At 38.9% G+C, this 20095-nt stretch overlaps 2 protein-coding genes across 2 annotated transcripts in view; both read right to left on the reverse strand.

The window, feature by feature from the left end:
- The window catches only part of SLC9B1 (solute carrier family 9, subfamily B (NHA1, cation proton antiporter 1), member 1), a 96433-nt gene extending 79055 nt beyond the window's left edge, over positions 1 to 17378 (reverse strand). The window contains exon 1 of the mRNA XM_008580883.1: positions 17325 to 17378. The gene's annotated coding sequence lies outside the window, so the exon portion shown is untranslated. The remainder of the gene's footprint in view (positions 1 to 17324) is intronic.
- A 645-nt stretch (positions 17379 to 18023) lies between these two features.
- Positions 18024 to 20095, reverse strand: part of SLC9B2 (solute carrier family 9, subfamily B (NHA2, cation proton antiporter 2), member 2) — a 61046-nt gene continuing 58974 nt past the window's right edge. Inside the window, exon 13 of the mRNA XM_008580907.1 lies at positions 18024 to 18206. The gene's annotated coding sequence lies outside the window, so the exon portion shown is untranslated. The remainder of the gene's footprint in view (positions 18207 to 20095) is intronic.

Below are 20095 nucleotides of genomic sequence, written 5' to 3' on the forward strand. Positions count from 1 at the left end.
AATTACCCAGCATGAGGTATTCTGTTACAAGCAAAAGAAAATGGCCTAATACAATTTTAAAAATTCACTATTTGGTTTTTGTTGGCATATAGCATACTGGTAATTTTTTTTCATTTTACTTAGTATCCAGGCCTTGATAAATTCACCTAATTCTAATAGTCTGTAGATTCTTTTGGATTTTCTAAGTATATAGGTATGTGGTCAGCAAATATGTTTTATTTCTTCCTTTTTAAATTTTATACATTTTCTTTTTATTTTTTTCATTGCTCTGTCTATAATTTGTCTTTATGGTTGCTGTACATTCTTGCTAATTTTGGTCTTGTCTGTCTTCAGCATTTCTTTTAGTAGATCCGTTGGAAATAAATTCCTTCATTATTTCTTTGCCTGAAAATGCCTTTATTTTGCCTTTGCTTTTGGAAGTCATTCTGACTGGACACAGAATTCTAGGCTAGAATTTATTTTCTTTAAGCACTTTAAAGATGTATTCAGGATCCCATAGTTACTGTTGAAAATTTAACTGCCATCTTGCCATGACTCCTTAAAAGATTATATATGTATAATACACACACACACACACACACACAATTTAGCTGATATTAATCATAGTTATTAAAAATACTTATTAACTTTTTTTTTTTTTTTGTCTTTTGACTTTTTTTTCGTGTCCGGCAACGGATCGCAACCCTCAGTGTTGCCCCCGTACCGGACCGGGACCGGCCACGGGATTGCAACCCTCGGCGTTGCTCCCGCGCCTCGCTCAGCCAGTGAGCGGGAACCGGTCTGTATGTGGGATCCGAACCCTCGGGCGGGAGCGCCGCCGCGCTTCCCAAGCGGCGCACTATCCAGTGCGCCACTGGGCCGGCCCCTATTAACTTTTTTATTGTGGTAAAATATGCATGAAATTTAACATTTTAACCATTTTAAAGTGTACAGTTCAGTGGCATTTATTACATTTACACTGTAAAGTAACCATCACTATTGTACGTCACCAGAACTTTTTCATCATCCCAAACTGAAACTGTGTATGCATGCAACAATAACTCTCCATTCTCCCCTCACAAAAGCCCCTGGTAACCACCATTCTACTTTCTGTCTCTATGGATTTAACTATATTCTAGGTACCTCATATAAGTGGAATCATACAATATTTGTCTTTTTGTGTGTGGCTTATTTTACTCAGCATAATGCCTTCAAAGGTCATCCATGTTGTAGCATGTATCAGAATTGCCTTCCTTTTTAAGGCTGAAAAATATCCATTTTATGTGAATACCACATTTTGTTCATCTATTCATCCACTGATAGACACTTGGGTTGCTTCCATGTTTTGGCTATTGCGAATAATGCTGCTATGGACATGGGTATACAAGTATCTGAGTCCCTATTTTCAATTCTTTTGGGTATATACTAGAAGTGAAATTGTTGGATCATAAGGTAATTCTGTTTGATTTTTTTTAAGAACCATCATAGTGTTTTCCACAGAGGCTATACCATTTTACATTCACAACAGCAATGCACAGGGGTCCCAGTTACTCCATGTGCACACCAACACTTGTTACTTTCTGTTTTTTGATAATAGCCATTCTAATGAGTAAGAGATGGTATCTTGTAGTTTTGACGTGTACTTCTCTAATGATTAGTAATGTTGAGCATCTTTTCATGTGCTTATTAGCCATTTGTATATACCTTCTTTGGAGAAATGTCTATTGAAGTCCTCTGCTTATTTTTTAGTTGCATTGTTTGGTTCTTTGTTGTTGAGTTATAGGAGTTCTTTATATATTTACATATAAAAATCTTACCTGACACATAATTTGCAAATATTCTCTTCCATTCTGTGGATTGCCTTGTGATTTGTTGATAATGTACTTTACTGCATAAAAGTTTTTAATTTTGGTGTAGTCCAATTTACCTATTTTTTCTTTTGTTGCATGTACTTTTGGTGTCATATCCAAGAAATCATTGCCAAATCCAGTATTTTTATTGAAACATAATTGATTATACATGTCCATGGGGCACAGAGTTGCATACCAATATGTGCAATATGTGATACTCAGGATGATTAATATACTCAGTATTATATGATGTTATCATTTTTCATGGCCCTTTATCAATTCTCCCCTTATATATTCTTTTAAAAGTTTTTTATAGTTTTAGTGCTTATAATCATAGGTATTTTCTTTCTTTTTTTTTTTTTTGTGACCAGTAAGGGGATCTCAACCCTTGGCTTGGTGTCGTCTGCACCGTGCCCAGCCAGTGAGCACACCGGCCATCCCTATATAGGATCCGAACCCACGGCGGGAGCGCCGCTGCGGTCCCAGCGCCGCACTCTCCCGAGTGAGCCACGGGGTCAGCCCCAATCATAGCTATTTTAATGTCTCTAAGTAAAAAATCTGGGTCACCTTTGAGTCTGTTTCAATTTTCTATCTTGACTTAGAATCATATAGCATTGTCTTACAGTTAGCAAGGCTAACAATTTTTATTGAAAGCTTGACTTGTGTATAAAAAAATTGCACAGTCTCCAGGTGATATTTTCCTCCAGAGTGAAAATATGGAATGTGGGGAGTGATAATCACTTTAAGCTAATCAGAGACTGAACTCAGAAAACACAGGTTTGGAACACTCAGTTTTTCCTTAAATTTGTCCTGATTCCTCAGGCATAGTCCTCTAGGGATTTTGCCTGAGATGTCCTCAAATTATGGTAGCATCACTTGCTTCTCCCACATCAGGGATACCTTACCATTTCCCAACTTGGATCACTCCTATTATCCATGCTTGCCTATCTTGGAATAGCTACATTAAATTCTCCAAAGTTACATAGATATAAGTAAAGAAGCTGGGGCCAAAATCAGGTAGTCTGACTCCAGAGCCCATACTCTTAAAACTAAAGTGCCTATAATGTGAGAGACACTGTGCCAGACCTAGACTAAAGCTATCACAAGGTTTTAGATGATAATGTTTAAGAAATGGCCAATGGTCTACTGAGAAAAGAGAAATAAATCAGTTAAACAACTATCTAATTTTTTGACTTTTCCATTTTAGAAAGGGAACTATTAAAAATCCTTAGGAAATAAAATAAAAGCCTTAAGAAAAACTTGAAAAATAGAATATAATAGATGAATAAGTAATAAAAGGCTAAAATTACTTAGAAATAGCTCATTGTATGTCAATTATAAAGGTGTTAAGACCCCTCACTATCATGTCTATAATGCTTCCCATTGCCTCTGACCAGACCTTTACATGCTCCCCACCTGCCAAGTGCTTTCACTGAGTACTCTTGAACTTCTGCTATACAATTATTAAACTTTTATATTCTCAACCTCTTTTTAAAGCATTCTCTCAAATTTTGTGCCATATCTGAAACCAACACTTTCCTCTAAGGTCACCGATTCCCCTATAGTCCTCTCACATAATAGCTATTTATTCATTACCATTCCTTCTGACATCCCACTGCTACTTCTAAGTCCTCTTATATAGGAAACAAAACAAAACAAAAAACTCCTGCTTGTATAATTTGACAATATCACCTTCTCCCTCCCTCACTGTCATTTACTGTGCTAATTTTTGTCCCTTTCCATTATTCACCAAAGACATTAGCATCTGACACCAACTTTATAATCTCTGTGAGTGTCTTAACCATACACTTGGGTAATTCATCTACTACCTTGGTTCCTCAGTTATTTACTTCCTTTTCAATATAGGAAAGCCCACACAACCATTTCATCATCCAAAATGCTCTGTAATCAATAACCATTAATTCAGGTGTCTACTTCTCTGAATACTACTTCATCTTCTCTCAGTTTTCTTGTTCAGTTACATTTACTTCATCATCTCCAATTATTCATCAATCTCATTGGATGTGCAGTACAATGACCCCTTTAGCTCAATCCTTCAGCCCTTTACCTTCCTCATATTCTTTTTGTATTCAACATCTGTGATCCATCACTCCCAAAATATTGTTATTAATATCCTAAACTTTCTTGAATAAGATTATTTTTGTTTTGTTGCTGCACCTTTCTAGAAACACCTCAACCCTGTACCCATTCTATTACGCTATTTCCCCATTCACTTAATTGAAAACTGAATACTGCTATAGAAAGTTACATTAGAATATGTGGCATCACCATAAATGCATAACAAACTCAAGTGGGCCTTTAAAACATACCATTAAAATTTGCTTTAAAATGTATACATTTTCTGTCAACTCGCTTTCCCCAGCGACTATTCCAAACCTTTTTCACTCTTCTCAAACCACTGATCTTCCACATATTCCCCTACATTCTCAGTAGATAGCTAACTCTACCTCCATCTTCCGTCTACAAACCTATCCTTTTCTCCCCTCCTTCTTCCCTCTTCTTCATTAAAAGAAGTGTCCTTCCTCCTATCTAAGGCAATCAGAACACTTGTGTTTTGGATCATGTCTCTTCCTGTATTCTCAAGAATTTTATACTATCAACGATCCTTCTCTGCCTGATCAACTATCCTTCCTCTCCCACTTCCTTTCAACTAGAACCTCCCCAATGACTTTTAAATGAGCTCATTTTTTAAAAAGTTTCCCAGAAACCCACATCCCTAGTCACTTACTGCCTCACCAGTCTCCATTCCTTCACCATAAACCTTCTGGAGAGTTGGCAATTCTCCCAGTCTCCTTTTCCCCACCAAGCACTCATTCATCAGTATTCTCCAGCTGAGGTTCTATTTCTTTCACTCCACAAAGTAATTCAATCTAAGGTAAAAAAATAACCTCCATATGGAACACATGGCATAATGAAACATTTTTCTTTTGGTTCTTGTTAAACTAATCTCTCGTTTCCCCGCATCTTACTTATTATTCTTTTCATGTTACTTTTATAGACTCATCTTTTTATATTTAACTGCTAAAAGTTGGGGATCCTGAAAGTCCCTCAATCCTTCCTCAATCCTCCACCAGTTCACTGGTTGTTTTCCCTAATACTCCTCACTGGCTTTAAGATAAAACCAAAAATATTTAACATTACTTACAGGATTCTGCCCAGTGGTTCCCTCTCTAGACTAATTTCACACCATTCCCCATCCATTTTTTTTTTTCACTCTGTTTTTTTAGAGTGGACAGTTTCTAATTATTTATCATCAAGTTCACTGATTCTTTTCTCATTTATTTCCATTCTGCCACTCAGACTATCAGAGAATTTTTAACTTTAGATATTGTATTTTTTAGTTAAATTTTACTTGCTTCTTTTTTACAGTTTCTATTTTTCTGCTGTGAATTTGTATCTTCCCATTCATTACAATTATGCTCGTCTTTACCAAATGGAACATAGTTATAATGGCTGCTTTAAAATCTTTTAAAATTCTAAAATCTGTGTCATCTTGGGTCAGGACCTTTTGATTTACCTTTCCCTAAGACAGTCATTTCCCTTATTCTTTATATGTCAAGTATGTTTGGAGCATATGCTGGACATTTTGTCATGTAGACTCTGGGTCCTATTAAAATTCTCTGAAGAATAATTAAACATTTTGTGTTTGTTTTAGCAGCAGTTAACTTGGTTAGGTGAAGATCATAAGCTCTCTCTTACTTTCTATGGGTATCAGTTCCAATCTCAGTTTCTTTCAAAGCCTTTGCTATGTTGCCTTTGATATATCCCATGGATGAGCCACTTAGGGGTTAGTCTGTGACTTAGGCAGTGGTTTTTATCTTACTACTGTTCTTAAAATCTTTGCTATGCTGTTTCAGGCCTATCTCATGCACGTACAATTCAAGGTGACCCAAAACACTTGGTTGGGTTCATACACAGAATTAAGGAACCCTTTTCTCCAGCTTCTCCTCTCCTGAATCCCCCCCGCCCAACCCCCAATACCTTTTCAGGCCTCCTTTCCTGGTTCCTCTGGCCAGAAGATGGGGTTTCCTCTGAGTTTTAGCTGCCCATCATGCCACAAATAGGGCATACCCTTGGTGAAAATCCATAGGAGGAAAAAATAAAAAACAAAACCACCACCAACAGAGATTCCTCACACTCTCTTTGGACTATTAGGGTCCATTTCCCAGAATTTCAGGCCATAAAAACTGGTTTTTTATTGCGGTTTTGGTCTCTTGTGCTGTAGTTGCACAACTGCATGACTGGGGCTTTCCTTCAGGTCAAAGCCAAAAGTGCGAGAGAAATTTATTGCTGTGGATTGATTCCTCTTCACAATCCACTTGCTTTTGTTTACTTTTCGGAGTGCTTAGGTAGTTACTCTTTTCATTTTATCTAGAGTTTCTGGTTGTAAGCAACAGAAAAGATAGATTGTAGTAGGCCTATTCCATCTTGGATGAAACCTGTAAGCCTGCGGGCTCCATGAAAAGAGGAACCATATCTAGTATTACTCTTGATCTGCATATTGCCTGGCACATAGTAGGTACTCAGTAAATATTTGTGGAATAAACATTGAATGAACTGAGAATTTTAAAATGCCAGATACTCAAAATAACAAAATCATTTCTGCATGGTTAAGAAGAAAGGCATATTTAGTAGAAGAGTAAGAAATTCCAAAACTAACAATAGGTTTTTCAAATACATTAAGGAAAAGGAAGAAAATTATAAAATGAGTAAGATCCTTAATGATCATGTTGCAAAAGCAAAGAATTAAAAGGACAACATTGACAGAATCTTTAGAAAATGATTCTGCTTCTATAGAACCAAAACCTAAAGAGTAAAAATTTTGTAGAACCAGGACCTTGGCTAGGATAGATTTTTGGTACAACTTTAAATGGAGGAAGCCAAGAGGTAAAAACAGACAATAGAGCAATGTAAAGATTAGAAGCAGGCTAGGTAGGACGTGTGAGCCTTAGTTTTATCCCAATTATCCCTTTTCCTCTTTATTAATACAGTGCCTGTCCCCTTTCTTCTTTGCTCTAGATATCTCCTTATATCTTTCTTTGGATTTCTCTCTTCCACTGGACATCTCTTTCTCTCTTCTCTAAACAATTTTTTAAATGGCTTTTCCTTCATATAAATTTTGTAATTTAAAATGTAGATAAATTAAACTCATAAATCCCATATTTTTAATAGGTGGGGTTTTTTCTTAGGAGTCACTCTCCTGACAGAAATACATCTTGCCAACAGCTCTGTGCAATTGCTTGAAATAAATCTGATGTAAACAAAAGCCTACCTGTATAATTCAGAAGTAACTGTGGTAATACCCTGGTGCCCAAGGGTTATAGTGACTGCATCCTGTTAGGAATTCTCTCATTGTATGTCTGGATAGCTGGCATAATGCAAAGAATGAGGGCTTTGAAATCAGAAATACACTAGCTGTATGATCTTGGGTAAACTACAATCTCTCGTCCTCTTCTTTTTTGGCAGGTTGCTGGTATGGGGATCCATACCATTGACCCTGGTGTTACAAGGCTGTGCTCTACCCAACTGAGCTGACCAGCTAGCCCCTCTTTAATTGGCACAGTACACTATCTATTGTTCTAACTTTGCACTCACAGATAAGAAAAGCAGAATCAAATTTGAGAACAATCAAATATGTTTACTGAGTAAGTTACTAGAATCATGACATGCTTTTTGTTTACTAACAAAAACTAGGTTTCAGACTGGTTTATAGTCAAGTATCTTACATTTATAATCACCTCAGTTTTTAACAATTTTATGGTATATTAATTTCAATAAGCTTCTTAAAATCCTTTTTGGAATGAGGCAGAGCATAAATACATACATACATATACACATACCTTCCTATTATGGGGATTAAATGAGATGTTTGTACAACATATACCAAAAGCTATGGTATTCAAATTTCTTTATTAGAAGTATATACTGTTATCATTAAATTGCTAGGCTTGGCTTTCATTTTTACTTTTTTTGGAGATTGGCCAGTATGGGGATCCAAACCCTTGACCTTGGTGTTACAGCACCATGTTCTAAGCAACTGAGCCAACTGGGCCAGCCCAAGGCTTTGCTTTTAAAGTAGTAGATAACTTTGAAGGGTTTAAAGGTTCCCTTTTCACCTTGTTTTATTAGAATATCTGTTTGATTACATATATATTACTAATGGACACAGTGCAGTATTGTAAAAAGAATTGGGCTGTCTAAGCTCTGTGCTTTTTGTCTGCTATACAATATTGAATAAACTTCTTGTCACTTCACCTCTCTGCACCTCAATTCCAAACCTATAAAATGGGATAGGGAGGAAGGATCTTAGGTGATCTAAGGACCTTATCAGTTTTAAGTCTATGATTCTATTCTCTGATGGACCTACTAAGAAACGGGGTGAAAGAATACCAACATATGCTGCTTGGGAAGTAAACATTTTAAATTATATAGATGTATCACTTAAAATAAATAACTTTTTTTCTTTCCCTGGTGTGTTCCTGTACAATATGGTTTTATCCTCTTGGAGCAATGCTATGCAATAGTGACATCTAATGACTACACCACAGATCATTCAGCAAAAATTTATTACCAACTCTGACTTGTAAATGTGAATGATTCACTTGTGGCTTAGCTAAATACTTTAAAATCATTCTCCACTTTTCCCCTCTATAGATTTAAGAAATGCCAATTACATTTGACAGTAGGTTTAATAATTGGGTACATAAGAAGTGAAATTTCCTTAAAAAATCAAAACACAGAGTTCCGTATAAATTACTCTAAATGATATTTTCTCTTCATTGAGAGTGGCAGAAATAGGATTTGAATTTGGGTGTTTCAAAATGTAGTCCATGCCCTTAGCCACTATGCATTACTGACACATAACAGGCATTTAACTTACATTTATTCGGTTAATGTTAGGTAAAGCATATGGGTCAATATCTATGTTTGTGAGTATGTATTGCTTTAGTATCTTTAGAACTATGCTACCTTTCAGACAAATAACTCTTCTTGAGGCTATGTCAAAAATCATCAGATAAAAACAACTATAGTGTAAGTCTTTCTGAACTACTGAATTTGAGAGCTACATCCATAAAGAGAATATTCTTTATGAAAGCATTTGAGCAAGATCATTTTTTTTAAAAGATCATGAATAGCTGGTATTATTAATCAGGACAATAAAAAACTGAGCTAAACTACTACTGCAATTCAAATTTTCTGCCACTGTTAAAATTCCTGTAGTATTTAGGGTTTGTTCTTATTAATCAGATATTATCTTATGTTTTTATTCTTTTCAGCAGCCTAGATCTTATTTCCAAAATAAATGGTAAGGTGTCTGTTTTAGTCCGTTTTGTGTCTCTATAAGAGAATACAACAGACTGAGTAATTTATAATGAACAGAAATGTATTTCTCACAGTTCTGGAGGCTGGGAAATGCAAGATCAAGGTGATGGCATTTGGCAAGGACCTTGTAACTGAGTCCTCTGGAGGGAGAAAACACCAGGTCCTCACATGGCAGAAGGTATAAAGGCAAGATGGGCAGGAGGGAGGGAGCTGAATTTTTGCCCTTTCATAATGGCACCAATCCCACTCATGAGGATGGAGCCCTCATAACCTAATAACCTCTTAAAGGTCCCACCTCTTAATACCGATACAATGGCAGTTAAATTTCAATATGAGTTTTGGAGGGGATAAACATTCAAACCATGGGAGTGTCTTTGTGCTGCTACAATAAATTTTCTCACAGTTCTGCATTGGGGATTCAGTTTCAACATAAACCTTGGAATGGACAGAAACTTTCAAACCATAGCATTCTGCCCCCGGCCCCCCCAAATTCATATCATCTCACATATAAAATACATTTATTCTATCCCAATAGATCCAAAAGTCTTAAGTCATTCCAGCATCAACTCAAAGTCTAGAGTCTCATCTAAATCAGATATGGGTGAGACTCAAGGCATGATTCATCCTGAGGCAAATTGCTCTCTAGCTATGAGCCTGTGAAATCAAACAAGTTTTGCACTTTCAAAATACAATGGTGGGACAGACAGAAGATAAACATTCCTATTCCAAAAGGGAGAAATAGGAAAGAAGACAGGGGTAATAGGTCCTAAGAAAGTCCAAAACCCAACAAGGCAAATAACATTAAATTTTGAGGCTTGAAAATAACCTCTTTGACTCCGTGTCTTGTCTTCTGGATTCATTAGGTCAGAGGTTGGGCCCCCAAGTCTCCTGGCAGCTTCATCCCTATGGCTTTGCTGGGTTCAGCCCATGCAGTGGCTCTCACATGCTGGAGTAGCATGCTTGTGGCTCTCCCAGGCTGGAGTTGCACACTGGTGGTTCTTTTAGTTTAGGATTGCTCTCATGGCTTCACTAGGCATTGCCCTTGTTGAAACTCTCTGTGGTTGCCTCGCCCCTGTGGCAGCTCTCTGCCTGGCCCCAACACTCTCTGAGGCCTCCTTTGAAAACTAGGTGAAGGTAGCAATGCCTCCATAGCTTGTGCACTCTGCATACCTGCATAGCTACCACCACATGGATACCACCAAGGTTTATCGCTTCTGGCCTCTGGAGTCACACCTGGACCCACCTGAGCCACAGCTGGGTCAGTTAAGGAGCACTGTGCCACAGTGTGTGATGCAGAAACTTGAGGCAGCCATGGGTAGTATGCCCCAAGGCCCCGTGGCACCCTGGGCCCCTCCCTTGAAACTGTTCTGCTCTCAAGGCCCCAGTACTCTGGGCTTGTGATGGGTATGGCAGCCTTGAAGATCTCTGAAATGCCTTTGAGGTCATTCTCACTGTCTTGATGAATAGCATCTGGCTTCCTTCTATGCATCCTAATCTTATCAAACATTTCGCTTGGCCACACCGTTGCTATTATCTCCTGAATATGCCTTTTTCTTCTTTGTAACCTGGCGAGCCTAAGAATTTTCCAACTCTCTAAGTTCTGCTTCCTCTTAGATTATAAATTCTGCCTTTAATTCATTTGTCTTTTCTCACATTTTACTAAAAGCAGTCAAGAGAAGTCATGTAGCATCCTCAACATTTTGCTTAGATGTTTCTTCTGCTAAATACCCTCGTTCACTGTTTTCAATTTCTGCCTTCCATAAAGCACTGGGACATCGACACAATTCAGCCAAGTTCCTTGCCACTTTATAACAAGATGGCCTTTCCTCCAGTTTTCTATAAGATATTCCTCATTTCCAACTAGGACCTCATCAGAATGGCTTCTATCGTCCACATTTCTACCAGAGTTCTGATCACGACCACTTAGATAATCTCTAAAAAGACTGAGGCTCTCTCTATAGCTCTCCTCTTCTTCTGAGCCCTCACCAGAACCACCATTAACACTTTGTTCACAGCAATCTAGGCTTTTTCTAGCAGGCACTTCAAAACTGCTCCAGCCTGTACCCATTACCCAGTTCCAAAGCCACTTCTACATTTGCAGTTATTTGTTATATCAACACTCCACTTCTTGGTACCAAATTCTTAGTCTGTTCCTGCTGCTATAATAAAATACCTAAGACTGGGTAATTTATAAAGAATAAAAATTTATTTTCTTACAGTTCTGGAGATTGGGAAGTACAACATCAAGGTGCCAGCAGGTTCGATGTCTGGTGAGGGCCTGGTCTCTGCTTCCAAAATGGCACCTTGAATGCTGCATCCTCCGGAGGAAATGAACACTGTGTCCACACATGGCAGAAGGGATGGAAAGGCAAAAGGGGCCTAGCTAGTTCCCTCTAGTCCTTTTATAAAAGCTTTTATCCACTGATGAGGGCAGACCCTCATTGCCTAATCACCTCCTAAAGGTCCCACCTCTTAATACTGCTGCATTGAGGATTAAGTTTCAACATGAATTTTGGAGGAGACATAAATAATCAAACCATAGCATAAGGCATGGCAGGGTTCAGAGCACGTTTCATATTCTTGTTTTTCACTTAGCACCAACTGCAATGATTTTTCTCAATTATAGAAATTAAAGTTACCAACAACTTACCCAGAATCCAAGGTATTGCCACACATGGCATCAAACTATTTTGTCAGATTTCTCTTTAGGTTTTTTTCTTGATCCTACATTTCAATCAAATAAAACTGTTAATTTTTCTCCCATGCTTTTACTTGTTCTGTTATTTGGTTGGAAACCAACCAAATAACAGTATATGTCGTTTTGTTTTATAAATGATATCCATTGCTTAAGAGTCATTCCAAATAAAGCTTCCTGCAATGTATACCACAAACTAGATGTCTTCTTCCCCTTTTGAATTCTCACATCATTTTATGATTTGCTTTACCTTCCTTTACCTCTCTCGTTGTCCTTTCTTTGTCTTCTTTACTGGCTTCTTTCCTCTACTCATTCCCTAAATGTTGAGGTTCATCAGAATTCTGCCCTATGCTCTATTTCTCTCTCATTCTATACACATTTCTTAAAAAATCTATCTATTCCCATGGCTCCAGTTATGAGTTATACGTTGAGGAGTTTGGCCTAGAAAAGCTCTCTTGAGATTGTAACTAGTATAACTACTTACTGAGTATCTCTACTTGCCTTATAAACATCTTAAGCTCAGTACATGCACAACCAAATTTAAGATCATTCCCCACCAAATGAGTTCCTTCTTTAGAGAATTTCCTCTTTCCGAGAATGAAGCCACCATCTACCTAGTTGCTAAATTAATGTATTAGTCCATTTCTGTTGTTTATAACAAAATACACAGAACTGAGTGATTTATAAAGAAAATGAAATTTATTGCTTACAGTTTCTGAGGCTTGGAAATCCACAGTCCAAGAAACACATCTGGTGGTGGCAGCAGCGATCCCTCACATTGCAAGATAGTGGAAGCAGAGAGAGCAAAGAGAACGAGAGACTCTCCTCTTCTTTTAAAGCCCTCAGAACCACACCCCTGACCACCATTTTTAATCCATTCACTACTGCACGGTCCTACAATTCAATCACCTCCTGAAGGCTCCACCTTTCAACTACCATAATAGGATTTCCCACCCTCTTAACAGTCAGAGTGGGGGCTAAGTTTCTAATACATGAAACTAGGTTACACAATTCAAACTTCAATGAGTTTTGGGAGGACATAATTCAATCCACTATGATTAGAAACTGAGAAGTCATTCTTTCTCCCCATCTCTTACCCTGTCAACATTCAATGAATTACTAAATCACGTTAATACAAGCTCCTAAATATTTAAAAAGTTTGTCCACTTCTCCCCAGATAAATTACAACACTTCCAGTCCAGGCCATAATCATTTTTTTCCCCTAAATATTGTAATGGCCTTCCAAATATTGTCCCCACCTTCAGTCTTGTTCTTCATTAATGTAATTTCCACAATGCAGAATAATCTTCTTAAATGTAAGCTTGATAATAGAAACTCTCTGCTAAATATTCTTCTATGGCTTTCCATAGAAGAAAAACATAAAACTCCTTAAACTCAGCTTTGAATAAGGCCTTAATCTCTCTGCCTATCTTCTTATTCTTACTTGATACTCTAAACTTTAGCCATATTAAATTTTAAGTTATTCAAACTTGCCATGCCTCACATCTCCAAAACTTTATGCATTCTGTATACTGCCTCCCAACACTAACAACCCTGCCCAGCTAACTCTTCATCAGTTTAGAAGTTATTCCTTCAAGAAGCTTTCCCTGACACTCCTTCAATTTGCATATTTATCATAGTACCCACCCCACTATTGTAATTGCTTGTTTAATTATCATAATTCTTTTATTTGCCAAATACTCATTGAGAGCCCATTATATAATAAATACTGGATTCTCCTCTGTAAATAGAATTTAGTCAATACAGGGTGTATTGCAGAAGCACATTTGGGATGTGAAAGAGGTCCAAGAAATGCTTCTTAATGCCTTGTGTTCCCATCTCTTTCCCTACTAAATTAAATCAGAGCCAATTTCATAATAGTTTCTGGGGTTTTTGAATTTATTAACACAGTAGATGGTAGATATGGTAGATAAATATTTAATCTCATTAACTGTTGGGTTTTTAAACGCATACAAATATTTTTTGCATTGTAAGAGATCACCGTCCAGTCATAACTTTCTACCCAGCAGAGTTTTTCTTTGATATCACTTTGTATATAATGGAGTGCAAGAAGCAAAGAGGCAAAACTACTACAGTGAAAAATGTGTGACTTAGAGTCAGAACACTGTGGTTAGTAATTCTGCCACTTACTAGGTATGTGTCCTTGGTCAAGACCCTTAACCTCTCCGAGCCTCAATTTCCTCATCTGAAAAAGGCAGTTACAAAAATCAAATGAGGTAAGAGGAAAATAAAAGCATAGCACAAAATGTAAAGGGCTATCTAAAATGCTGTATATTATTGTTATTGCTATCAGAGCCAATACAGATCAGGTCTCTCTAACTTTATAAAGCAACAGGATTTCCAAATTTTATCCTTCATCTCCCCTTTACCATTTAGTAGGCAGACTTTTGTACTTTAATATACAAGGAAAACCAAGCCAAAAAATTAATAAGTATTATTAAAGTACTAAAGAAGCAAGACAGAGCATCAGCCTATGAAACTCCAGAATTTGTATGTATGGACGCCCCCCAACCCAAAAAAAGAAATCAGCCCACATTTTTTTTTTTTTTTTGACTGCGAGGGTAGGTGGCACAAAAGAGTAATTCTCCGAACCATTTCTCAGTAAAAAGGTAACTCACTGAGCTAAAAAGTCAGGATATCTGGGCTCATGGACTAGTTTAGCCACTAACTTAACCACTAATATCCAGGCAGTCTAACCCACCCAACACTCTGGTCTTTTAGTTCCTTGATCTCCTTGGCTTCTATGGTCTTTTTCTTCCACTCTATCTTAGCCATCCACTCAAATGGCCACAAGTCTCAAATGGCCACTCAACTTTGCCCAGCTGTGCTACTATGCTTCTCTAGTCTGATTGCTTTCTATCTTCCAACATGAATACTATACATCTTCTCTTCTTCCTTTAAACCTCCTACCTATACATTCCTCCTCCTTTCTGACTGATTTTGCCTGATACCTTATATTTCATTGAGAAAAAGAGAATCCATTTCAGGCAGAAACTCTTTCACCTTTGATCACTGAGTCTACACATCTGTCTGCATCTCTACCCATTCTCACTGCCTTTTTATTAACAGAAATTACGTATTCATGTTCCCACTCAAGGCCAAGACTTCTAGATATTCTCTGGATCCCATTCCCTCTGTTTCTCAAAAACTTCAGTCCTAAAATATATACACTCTCTCTTACACCATCATTTTTTCCTCTCTGTTGGATCATTCCATTAGTCTAAAAACATGCTGAAGTATCCCCCTCTTTAAGAACCCCAGATATTCCTTTATTACTTCTATTTCTTGGCTCTCTTTCATAGCAAATTATCTTCAGATGTCTGTAGTGCTGTGTCTATTTCCTCATATTATATTTTCACTTCATTTTCACTGTCAAGGTGCATTACTATATACATTGCCAAAATCCAATGCACAGATCTCTTTATTTTACTTGATCTCTAAGCATATTTCAATATCATTGGCTGTGTTTTGTTGTCCTTGCTTTTATGCCACCACACTTCAGGTTCTCTTCCCACTTCACTTGCTATTCCTATTTCCTTTGCTGCTGCTTTTCCTGCTTTATCTCTAATCACTGGAATGTTCTCTATGAGCACACTTGCCCTAGGAGTTTTTCTGCATGCTTGTGACTTCCAAATTTGTATCTTTGGTGCCTTGCTCTCTGTACAGAACTCAAGACAGAGAACTTACTTTAGGTTTATAATAGACATATAAAGATTAAAGTAAGTAAAAAACCCCTTCCCTCCCCACTTTTTCTTCCCTAGTCTTTTCTGTTTGGTAAATGGCATAACTATCCACTCAAGCTCAAGATAAAAACCTAAGAGCTGGGTGATGATTCCTTTTTCCTCACCCCTATATTAAAAATGTCACAAAATCTGTAGGCTCTCCTTCCAAAATATAGCTCACACACATCCACTTCTCTGCCACTTCATCCCCAGCATCCGTTTTTCCTTCTTGGATTTCTGCAGTTGCCTTCTGCTACTAATCTTGCTCCCCATCGTTTCACCACATAATAGGCAGAGTGAAACTTTTTACAATGTAAATCAGGTCATATCCCACTTTAAATAAATTCCAAACTTATTTATGAGTAGCTCTCCATGCTCTTTTCAAATCCTAACATGATTTGACCCCTACCTATCTCTCCAAGTTCACCTTGTACCACTTTCTCTACATTCCAGCCACAGCAGTCTTTATGATATTCCTCAGAAGAGCCAAGCTCTTTCTTCCTTAGGGCTTTTGCAATTGGAGTTGCCTTTACCTGTAATGCTCTGATCCCAAATATTTCCATGGTTGGTTTTTATATAAATGATATCTTTCAGAGAGGCCTTCCCTAACCAATCAATCTAAAGTAATCCCTCTCCCAGTCTCATTTCATACTGTTTTACTTTACTGCACTTACCATCATCCAAAATTCCTTATCATATATTATTTACCTGTTTATTTTCTATCTTCCCTCACTGGAAGGTAAACTTCATGAGGGCAGTGATCTTGCTAGTCTTTCTTACCATTGTATTCACAATGCCTAAAACAATGCCTGGCAAAATAAGAGATTCTCTATAAATATTTGATGAATGCCAGTCCCTAAGCAAGTCACTCCACTTCTCTTTTCAAAGGTACATACTGACTAAAATGTTTGAGGCATGACTCTTCTAGGTTGTGAGAGTAATAAGTATTAATTTTTCGCAGTTCTGTTGCACAAATAACAATTCTATTTACCCCTGTGGAAAATCAGGTAGTGGAGTGTGGCCTCCTTTGGTGCCAACCAGGCCAATCGTCCCTCCCCATCGCCCAATCTGATTTTTCATTGACTCTAGGACACTCATAAAGGGCCGACAGAGACCTGGTATGGTCCTGCACAGCTCTTATAAGACTCCAGAATGATGTGTCTGGCACATCGTACGTGTGCAACAATTATCCCTAACCCTTAAAAAAGCATTCATCTGCAGTGCTTGTACACTGTGATAAAGCCAACAGGAACAAACTAGGGTGAGGGGTTTGGGGAGAGGGAAGGGTGGCTTCTCAGATCAGCCACAAATCCTGGAACACATCTCCAATCACAGGAGCATGTGAAGATTCATTGGTAGAGGTTAACCATTTGTATAACAGCCTGCGCTTAATAAAATTAATTTTGCATCTAATCTTGACCGACAGACCTCCTTTCTTACTTGCGGGTAACTGTAAAACGAGAGAAAGAAACAGAGGAAGAAGAGAGAACAAAGAAGAGACACGCGGGATGAAGGAGTAAAGAAACGAGTCTGGGAGACGAGAAAAGGTCTGTGGCTGTTTCCCGGGGTCTGGAACAGGAGCTGATGTATGCCCCCTTGAACCGAATGGGAAGGGAAAGCGTTCCTGCGGGCTACCGAAAGGGAAATGACCGTGGGAGACGAGTGACTAGATCGAAGGGTCTGGGACGGGAGAGTCAGGAAAATGGGCCATACCTAAAACTCCTTTGGCAACCCCTCGCCGGCCCGAGAGCCGCCCAGGCGCCCTGCAACCGTCTCACACGACACGCGCGGCCCCGAGGTGCTGCAGCCAGGACCCGACCTCCGCGGCGGAGGCCGACGGCAGTGGGCGGGACTAGTGGCAAAGGGCGGGACCGACGGCGGGGGCGGGGCTAGTGGCAGTGGGCGGGGCTGACGGCGGCGGGCGGGGCTAGTGGCCTCGGCCGGTTAAGCTACGTTGTGGCCGCCAGCACCGGAGGAAGCGAGGATTCTGGGACTCCCGCGAGCACGGGGTGTGTTTTTGGTCTATTCAATCCTTTGCTTTCGTCGTTTCTTCTGAATATCGACCTATCGGGTTGTAAAAGTCCAGGGACAGAGTTGACATCACTGGGCATTTTAGCCAAGCAGCCGCTTCGGGACTGTACCTGCCATAAGTAACTTGTCAAAACTCAGATCACGTTTCTCTTGAAGTTAGCTTAAATATTCTGCAGTGGTAAGAGAGCATAGTCTCTGGAGCCAAGACTGAGCTCAAAGTTCAGCTCTGCCACTTTCTAGCTATGGGATCTTAGGCAAATACATAATCTCCCGGAGCTGGTTTTCTCATCTGCAGAGGATGTTGTGGTGTTGGTGTGAGAACAAATGAGACATGGCAAGTGTCTGGAACAGGGCTGGGGACACAGTAAACACTCAATATACTGTTATCAATATAAAAACCTTTTTTATTTTATTTATTTATTTTTTTGCAGATGAAATCATGTGAAAACTTGCGTATGAAACAAACGAAAGCAGAGCTGCTCTGGTTGAAGGGGGCCCAGAAGCTTTGTGTTTTCGGTCCGCAAAGTGGTCCATCAAGTTCCTCTAACGGAATTCCCAAGCTCCCTAAAATAGACGAAAAACAACTGTTAATGGGGAAAGTCCAAACTTCTTAGAAAGAAAAACTGCCTTTTCCTACCTACCTTTTCTCTTAACACTCAAAACTTTTACTCCTGAACACCAGGAGTAGTATTTCGTCTACTAGAAGTATTCTCCTCCTTTTCTTATTCATCATTGAAGATTCGATTCAAATTATGACTCTTTCTTGGGTGACTAAATAAGAAATTATCTTATTGTAACATCCTCTGAACCTTAAGTGTGGTGAAGACATCGCAGCAGGATTCTAAGTTATTTTCGCTCTTTTTTTAGGAGAGTAGAATGGGTATTTGTAATTACGGGGTTAAGGAAATGCTTTGTTCTCCTGGAAAAAGCGGATAGATCCCCCAGGATACTGGGAGGAGGGACAAATGGTAGACATGGGAAGGAGGACCTTTGCTACGAGTCTGATGGCCCCCGGGCACTGCTCTGTGCTCCAGAAGCAATGGACTTCTGGAGAGTTAAGTGCTTTAAGATCCATCTAGAGAACATGGAGGCACATCAACAAATAGAGTTTTGGAATTCTCTATTCCAGCAGGTCAAGGGGCTCAGGCTAAATTTAATCTCAGTTAATCAACTAAAAACTGTGATATTACTCGCTCCAAAAATGGCATGAAGCAATTCCCATCTGTTAGAACTACATAAATGATTCATGTAGAAATGTAATGTTCTGAAACATTTTTTAAAAAGTCCTTCATTTATTTAAAGACTATATAATGAAAACAATGGTTTAAAAAAATTTAAACAAACATCTGATACCTTTTCTTGTAAAAAATTAATAGTAATTTAAAAATAATTAAATTGACTATATTTCCAATGATGCCCTAGAAAACAAAAACTTTTGAGCAACAAGAACCTTACTCATGACAGCATTTTAAAACTAAATTTGACAGGATAAAACAGTTTTAAAATATATCCTACACAGTGGTTTCATACTTCTGAAAGCACTTCAACGTAAATCAAAATTTGTCCAACAATCTAGTGCCACCTTTATTTTCTTTTCTTATCGCTCACCAGTTCTCTTTATCAGTCTCAAGTGCTAATCACTTACTATGCTCCATGCTTTGTTTTCAAACTTTGCTAATATGCCAGCCTTTCACCTAGTTGTTCCTGTCTTCACCTTACTCCCTAATATTAACCCACTCATCCAAATCCTTTCCACTCATGAAGGTCCAATTTAAGTATCACATCCCCTAAGAAATTTTCCTGAATTTCCCCACTTAAAACTTTAGAACTGTTCATTTGTATTACAGCTGTTTTTCATTTCTTATAAGGCAAGTATCATGTCTTATTCATATTTGTATTTCCTACACTGCCAATCTCCCACTAGAATTCAAGTTGCATTGAAAACAGAGCCCTTGAATCTTTTTTTTTTTTTTTTTTTTTGTCTTTTTGTTCCGTGTCCGGCAACGGATCGCAACCCTCAGTGTTGCCCCCGTACCGGACCAGGGACCGGCAACGGGATTGCAAACCTCGGTGTTGCTCCCACGCCTCGCTCAGCCAGTGAGCGGGAGCCGGTCTGTATGTGGGATCCGAACCCTCGGGCGGCAGCGCTGCCGCGCCTCCTAAGAGGCGCACTATCCAGTGCGCCACTGGGCCGGCCCCCCCTTGAATCTTTTTTTTTTTTTTTTTTTTTGTCTTTTTGTTCCGTGTCCGGCAACGGATCGCAACCCTCAGTGTTGCCCCCGTACCGGACCAGGGACCGGCAACGGGATTGCAAACCTCGGTGTTGCTCCCACGCCTCGCTCAGCCAGTGAGCGGGAGCCGGTCTGTATGTGGGATCCGAACCCTCGGGCGGCAGCGCTGCCGCGCCTCCTAAGAGGCGCACTATCCAGTGCGCCACTGGGCCGGCCCCCCCT

This window comes from Galeopterus variegatus, unplaced genomic scaffold, assembly GCF_000696425.1.
Source record: "Galeopterus variegatus unplaced genomic scaffold, G_variegatus-3.0.2 Scaffold88, whole genome shotgun sequence".
NCBI classification, from domain to species: domain Eukaryota; kingdom Metazoa; phylum Chordata; class Mammalia; order Dermoptera; family Cynocephalidae; genus Galeopterus; species Galeopterus variegatus.